The following is a 7,913-nucleotide window of genomic DNA, read 5'->3' as shown; positions in this document are numbered from 1 at the left end:
ACTGGGAGCTTAATCTCCCCAACAAATTATGATAGAGTATGATTTATGGGGTGTGGATACTTAGATTACTCGGGCACCATTTGTTGTAAGGGACTATAAGTATTTACTATTGATTTATCTTCTGATAAAGCTGCTATTAGTCCTAAACAGCTCTATAACCAAATCACCACACAGAGACTGGGTTTATTTAGTTAACCTAGAACACAATGCTGGGTAATAGTTACTCCCTCCTAAAATTCCAAGCTTTTATAGTTTCCCAATATTTAGATTTTACTGATTATACTTGCTTTTTGTGAAATATTATGTCCAGTCCATCTCCACATAGTTCCAAGATCTGTCCTCCAGCTCTCTCTCTCCAAACTCTCCCCTTTCTCCCACTCATTTCCTGTCCCCAGCTCCTCCCCTCTTTCCTGTCCTCTGGCTCCTCCCTTTGTACAACATAGCAGCTAGGTGTTTTAGTTTGATCTGTTTATCACAATGCAATATCCAGATTGAACCCAGAGACTGAGGGAGAGAAATCAGCATTTGAATGAAAAAGGGCAAGGTGTATACATTTCAAAAGAACATTAATTCAACAGAAAAGGGTCCACCTGAAAGAAGGAGTGTAAATGGGGGACAGAGTCATGAAGAATGGAGGCAAGACAGATTCCTAACCAAGTCTCAGTTTACTGAATGAGCAAATAACACATGTAAAGCAAAGGGTACAAGCAATTTTTTTCACAGTAGCAACACATCTGTGCCACCTGGCAATGAATCAAGAAATTTCCTCAAGGTTACACAAAGTTTGTGGTCTGGTACTGAAGGTTGCAGGGAGCTTGCTGCACAGACACAGAACAGACACAGAACAGTCCGATTGCATAGACCACCAAGGACAGTCTCTGAGACATAGAACTTAGATAAGAAGTGCATCTGCCAAGACCAGGAGGCAGGATTCCAATTACCATACTCCTTCAGAAACCAGACAATTCCTGGGACTGATTTTGTTAAAAAAGAGGAAACCTGTGAGTGTAAAGGTAGAAATGAGGGGAGATAAACTATTTAAGCTGGTTCTGTTCCACATGAGTGTTGGAAACCTCTATGAGCAAAGTTGCCTTGGCTGACCTTGCTGGATGGGCAGCTATGTCCTCCTATTCAGTGGTCCATGAGGAACCCTCCTGGTCCTGGGGTTTACATTTAAATTTGGGACTTCAGAACAGTGAAATGGTTCAGTGTTATACACCTAGGACACAAGAGCAGATGTGTTTCCAACTGTGGTCTTGCAGACAAAACCTCTAAATGTAGTGTTAGGGCCAGGACAGTGATGCCACCTCTGCCCATAGGGTATGAAGTAGGTGGGTAACCATTAGTTCATGGCTAGGATTCTCTCCTACACAATGAGTTTCTACAAAGCATGCCTTACAATGTCCATCTCTGCCCTCCATTAGCAAAATCACTTCTCCATGTTAAAAGTCAGTATAAAAGTTTTCAACATATTGTTTTTATTGATTATGTGGGAATTTCATCTAACATACATTACACTCCTTTTCCATTGTTCCCAGGTTCAAATTCCTACCCATGTGTCACACTATTTTTTTTTGTTAAAATACATCAATTGAAGTATACGTTTTTTATATACTCGTTGGAACATTATCAGAGTTTCAGTGCCGAGTTCCTTAAAGAAAAATGAGTTCAACTTTGCTGTGTGCTGGCAAGCCTCCAAGGAGAAGCCATCAGTCCAAAAGAACTCTATGCTTCATCACCTTGATCACAGTTTATTTATTACGATTTGTTCACATTGTATCTCCTCTCTTACCACCTCCCTCTTCTACTTCCATTCCCACCCACTCTCCTCCTACCCCTATGCCCTTTCTCTAGTTCCCTGACAGGGGAGGACCTATCCTATAGGATAGGAGCACCCTGCTATCTCAACCTAGCTTATTAGGTATCACCAATGCTGACTGCATTAGCTTCCTCCATGGCCTGCTTCTCAGGACATTTTTCTCCTTGTGTCATCAGTTCCCTCTTCTTAGGACCCTCTCTGTGCCTCCTCTCCTGCAGGCTTAGCAGAGAACTGAGGGAACGTAAAATTTCAGAGGAAAGTCCCATTTTAGAGGTGGGTTTTAAGGTCTCTCTCCACATAATATCAAATTGTGGGTCTCTATATAGAATCCCATTGGATGAAGTAGGAAGCATCTCTGTGGATACAAAGACATGGCACTGATCTATCATTTGAGGGCAGAGAGCAACATAATTTAATAACAACAGTGTTAGTTGCTTGAAAAATTCTGTAGGATACCCTGGCCCAACAACTCAATTAACTAACACACAATTTCCCTAGTCAAAGACTTATTTGTTCACAATAAATGGCTCTTGAAACTTTTTCACACACTGTTAGGACAACTCCTAATAAGTGAATACATACCATATTTGTGTTTCTTCATTTTAGTAACTTCATCCAGGATGATTTTTCCTAGTTCCAACCATTTGTCTGAAAATATGATCTCATTTTCTTAGCTGAATAATACTCCATTATGGAAATAGTACACATTTTCCCAAAAGGAAGTTGACAGTCCTGTTCTTTAGTCCTTGGAAGTTGTTGTGACTTTAATCATTGTATAGAAAAACAAATTATCAGGATAACTATGTTCTTTTAGCCTAGAAGTCCCTCCATCTTCTTCCTCTTACTGGTAATTTGAATTGCAAAGCCCCTTGAAACTCATCTTTTAACATGTTTAGTCCCCAGTGAGGAAATGTCTGATAAGGAACAGGTTAATGGCCTTATTAGATAATATAATTCCTTTTCTTTCCCTAATTTCTTTTTCAGCCATTTTTGTCTTTTGTATATAAGAGGGTTTTAAAAATCAGTTTTTTAAAGTTAATTTTGGATCCATTCACTTTTCCAAGGGTGTTTATCAGCTGTAGGAGTTCCCATGAAGAATTTTTGGGGTCACTCACCTATCATATCATCTTCTAAAAGTGATACTTGAACTTCTTACTTCAAAATTTGTATCCCCTTGATCTCCTTCAATTGTCTTATTGCTCTAGCAAGGACTTCCAGAACTATGTTGAATAGATATGGAGAGAGTGGGCAGCCTTGCCTTGTACCTGATTTCAGTAGAATTGCTTTCAGTTTCTCTCGGTTTAGTTTGATTTTGGCTATAGGTTTGCTGTATATTGCCTTTAGTATATTTAGATATGTACTTTGTATCACTTATCTCTCCAATACTTTAAATATGAATGGATATTTGATTTTGTCAAATGCTTTTTCAGCATCGAAGTAGATTATCATGTTTTTTTTTCTTTTTTCTTTTTTCTTTTTTTTTTTTTTTTTTTTTTTTTTTTTTTTTTAGTATGGTGGATCACATTGATGGATTTCTGTATACTTAACTACCTCTGCATACCTGGGGAAAAGCCGACTTGGTCATAGTGGATGATATCTTTGATATGTTCTTATATTCATTCAAAGACATAAATACCCTGGTATATCTCTAATCAAGCAAGTCAAAAACTTATAAATGAAAAAAAAATCAAGACTCTGAAGAAAGAATTAGAAGATGATATCAGAAGATTAAAAATCTTCCATGGTCATGGCTTGGCAGGATTATCTTTGTAAAAATGGCCATTTTACCAAAAGAAATCTACAGATTCAATGCAATTCCCATCTAATTACCAACAGAATTCTTTAAACACCTTGAAATAAAAATGTTCAACTTCCTATCAAAAAACAAGAAGCCCAAAATTGCTAACACAATGTTCTACAATTAAAGGTCTTCTGTAGGTAGATCCATCCCTGATCTTAAGCTGTACTACCAAGAAACAGTAATAAAAAACTGCATAGTACTGGCATAGAAACAGAATGGTGGATCAATGGAACAGAACAGAAGAACAAGAAATGAACGTACACACTTATGGACACCTCATCTTCGACAAAGATGCCAAAATCATACAATGCAAAAAAGATAGTATCTTCAACAAATGGTGCATGTCTAACTGGATATTTAAATGTAGAAAAATGCAAATAGATCCATACCTGCACAAAACTGAAGTCCAAGTGGATCAAAGACCTCAACATAAAACCAGTTCCATTAAATCAGTTAGAAGAAAAAGTGGGGAAGAACCTTGAACTCATTAGCAGAGGGAACAACTTCCTGAGCAGAACACCAAAAGCACAGGCTCTAAGAGTAATGATCAATAATAGGGAGCTCATGAAAATAAAATTTTCTGTAAAGCAAAGGACACTGTCATCAAAACAACACAAATGTCTATAGATTGGGAAAGAACATTCATCAAGCCTCTATGTGAGAGAGGGCTAATATCCAGTACATATAAAGAACAAAGAAGTTAAAAAGCAACAAATCAAGTGATCCAATTAAAAAACGGGGAACTGAGCTAAAGAGAGAATATTCCATAGAGGAATATCTAATGGCAAAGAAATATTTAAAGAAAGGCTCCAGCTCATTAACCATCAGGGAAATGCAAATCAATACAACCTTGAGATTTCACCTTACACCCATTCAAATGGCAAGGATAAAAACTCAAATGACAACACATGCTGCAGATTTGTGGACAAAGGGGAAACCTCCTCCCCTGCTAGTGGAAATGTAAACTTGTACAACCCTCTGGAAATCAATCTGACCCTTTATCAGACAACTAGGAATAGCACTGCCTCAAGATTTAGCTATACCACTCTTAGACATATATCCAAAGTACCTCACTACACAATAAAGACATTTGCTCAACCATGTTTCTAGCAGATTTATTCATAATAGTGAGAAACTGGAAACAACTCAGATGTCCCCCAATTGAAGAGTGGATAAAGAAATTGTGGTATATCTACAAGGTGGAATATTACTCAGCAATATAAAACAGGGAAATCATCAAATTTGCAGGTAAATGCTGGGAACTAGAAAGGATCATCCTGAGTGAGTTATCCCAGAAGCAGAAAGACACACATGGTATATACTCTCTCATATAGACATATAATATAGGAAAAACCTACTAAAGTCTGTACACCTAAAAAACTAATCAAGAGAGAGGACTCTGGCTAAAATGCTCAATCCTCACCCTGAAATGCAAAGAGGCTGGATATAAAAAGAAAGTGAAAACAGAGAACAAGTTGGGAGCCTGCCATAGAGGGTCTCTGAAAGGCTCTGCCCTGCAGAATTTCAAAGCAGATGTTGAGACTTATGGCCAACTATTTGGCAGAGTTCATGGAATCTAATGAAGAAAGTGGTAAATAGTAAGATCTGGAGAGGACAGAAGCTCCACAAGGAAAGCAGAAGAACAAAAAAAAAAAATCTGAGCACAGGGGTCATTCCTGAAACTCATACACCAATCAAGAACCATGCATGGAATATATCCTAGAACCTCTGCACAGATGTAGCCCATTGCAGTTCAGTATCCAAGTGGGTTCCATAGTAATGGGAATTGGGACTACCTCTGACATGAACAGATTGGCCTCATCTTTGATCACCACACCCTGATGGGGGAGTAGCCATACCAGGCCACAGAGAAAGATAATGCAGCCACTTCAGATGAGATATGATAGACTAGGATCAGAAGGAATGAGAGTAAGTCCTCCCCAAACATGAAGGGGCATGTGTGAAGAAGGGGGAGTGAAGGTTGGAATGGGAAGGAAGGAGTGTTATGGTGGCATTCAATGTGAATAAATTGTAATTAATAAAAATTAAAATAAAAATATTAAAAAATATAATTCCTTTTGGATTTATATGATGGGAGGGTTTGCTTTGAGATTGATATGCCAAAGAAAGTGACCAGAGAGAATGGAGTACCTGCCTCTAGGTCTCTTTCACTTTACATCTTTGTTTCTGTCCATCTTCGTGTATTTTTGAATCTGTCTCTCTAGATTTTTCTCTGTGTCTCTCAGTCTCCCTCTCTCTGCCTACCAGGTGTGGTTAAGTATGAAAAGCTCTAAGTTTTAGTGAAGGACTACAACAAGATGACTGCTTGCTGATGTGACACAATAAATGGTTTTTTTAAAACCATAAGCAATGTCCCAATTAAATGCTTTTTGTTCAAAGATTTGTCTTGGTCAGGGAGGGTTTTCACAGTAAGTAATTCACTAAATGAAGACATATCTGTGTATTTAACAAATAATAATGGAGTCTGTGATAATATGAAACTCACAAGTCAAGGACGTGTGACTTTATTAATGATCCTTTGAAGGAATTATGTGGAACTCGCTTTGGCAGCACATATCCTGAAATTGTAACAATACAGAGAAGATTAGCATGATTACTGAGCAAGGATGACATGCAAATTCCTGTAGTGTTCCACTTGTTTTGTTGAAATTAAACAAAACACAAGCAAAGGAATTGTAGAGAGAATGAACTTAGGGAAGAGAACAGGAGCTACAGAGTTTAGCATAACCAATTGACTACAAGAGATGGAAGAAAGAATCTCAGGTGTGAAAGATACAATGGAAAAAATTGAGGTATCTGTCAAAGAAAATATTAAAACTAAAAATATCTGACACAGAACATCCAAGAAATTCAAGACTTCATAAAAAACAAAAAAAACAAACAAACAAAAAACACTTAAGAATAATAGAAATAAAGGAAAAAGAAGATTGCCTCCTCCAAGGCCCAGAAAATATTTTCAACAAAATCATTGAAAGCAAATTTCCCCAATTTAAAGAAGTGGCCAATAAGAACACAAGAGGTATATAGAACACCTTATAAATTAGTCCAGAAAAAAAATTCTTCCTGCCACATAATGATCAAAATAGCAAGTATACTGAACAAAGAAAAAGAGATGCAAAGGGAAAAGGGCAAGAATCATATAGTGGCAAACCCATCAGAATCACATCTGACTTCTCAACACAGACCATGAAAGCCAGAAGGGCCTGGATGAATATCATGCAGGCCCTAAGAGAATACAGATGTCAGTCCAGGCTAATATACCCAACAAAACTCTCAGTCCTCATAGACAGAGAAAAGAAGATATTCAATGACAAAAACAAATTTCAACAGTACCTACATTCAAATCCAGCTTTACAGAAGACACTAGAAGAAAAATACAAGCCAAGAAAACTACCTACTTTTAAGAAAACACATGAATTAAGTAAACTCACTATAGTAAAACAAAAAGCAACCAAGCACAAAAACTAACTACCACAGCCAGCATCAAAACGAAGGCTCTAACAGCCACTTGTCATTAATCTCTTTCAACATCGCTGGACTCAATTCTTCAATAAAAAGACACAGACTAACAGAATGTATGCATAAACAACACTTGGCAATCTATTGCATACAAGAAACATACGTAAGTCACAAATATAAACATTACCTGAGGATAAAGGGTTGGAAGATGGCTTTCCAAGCAAATGGACCCAAGAAGCAAGCAAGAATAGCCATTTTAATATCTGATAAAATAGACTTTCAACCAAAATTAATTAAAAGAGATGGGCACTTCATACTCATCAAGGAAAAAGTCCACCAGGAAGACACCAAAATCCTGAACATCTATGCCCCAAATACAAGGGCACCTACATATGTAAAAGAAATGTTGACAAAACTGAAACCACAAATAGATCCCCAAACATTAAACAGGGAGACTTCAACAAAGGACAGGTAAACAAAACAGAAATTAAACAAAGAAACAATGTCTCTAACAGAAGTCATGAATCAAATGGACCTAACAGACATTTACAGAACCTTACACCCAACACAAAAGAATTTACCTTCTTCTCAGCACCTCACGAAACCTTCTCCAAAATAGACCATATACTTGGTAACAAAGTGAGCCTCAACAGATATAAGAAGATTGAAATACTTCCTTGTGTCTTATCTGATCACCATGGAATAAACAGGAACTCAATATCAACAGAAATAGAAAAAAGCCTCCACACATTTGGAAACTGAATAACTTAAATGAAAGCAGGGTCAGGAAAGAAATAAAGAAATTAATGTCTT

At 37.3% G+C, this 7,913-nt stretch overlaps 1 non-coding gene across 1 annotated transcript; it reads left to right on the top strand.

Moving 5' to 3' along the window:
- The first annotated feature begins 6,179 nt into the window (after positions 1-6,179).
- On the top strand, positions 6,180-6,282 carry LOC132651615 (U6 spliceosomal RNA). Its single transcript, XR_009589200.1, has one exon. It is a non-coding gene; the product is annotated as a U6 spliceosomal RNA (small nuclear RNA).
- The last annotated feature ends 1,631 nt before the right edge of the window (positions 6,283-7,913 follow it).

This window comes from Meriones unguiculatus (genome assembly GCF_030254825.1).
Source record: "Meriones unguiculatus strain TT.TT164.6M chromosome Y unlocalized genomic scaffold, Bangor_MerUng_6.1 ChrY_unordered_Scaffold_23, whole genome shotgun sequence".
NCBI lineage: Eukaryota > Metazoa > Chordata > Mammalia > Rodentia > Muridae > Meriones > Meriones unguiculatus.
The sequence above is the reverse complement of the archived record's forward strand: the minus strand, read 5'-3'. Positions and strand labels throughout refer to the sequence as shown.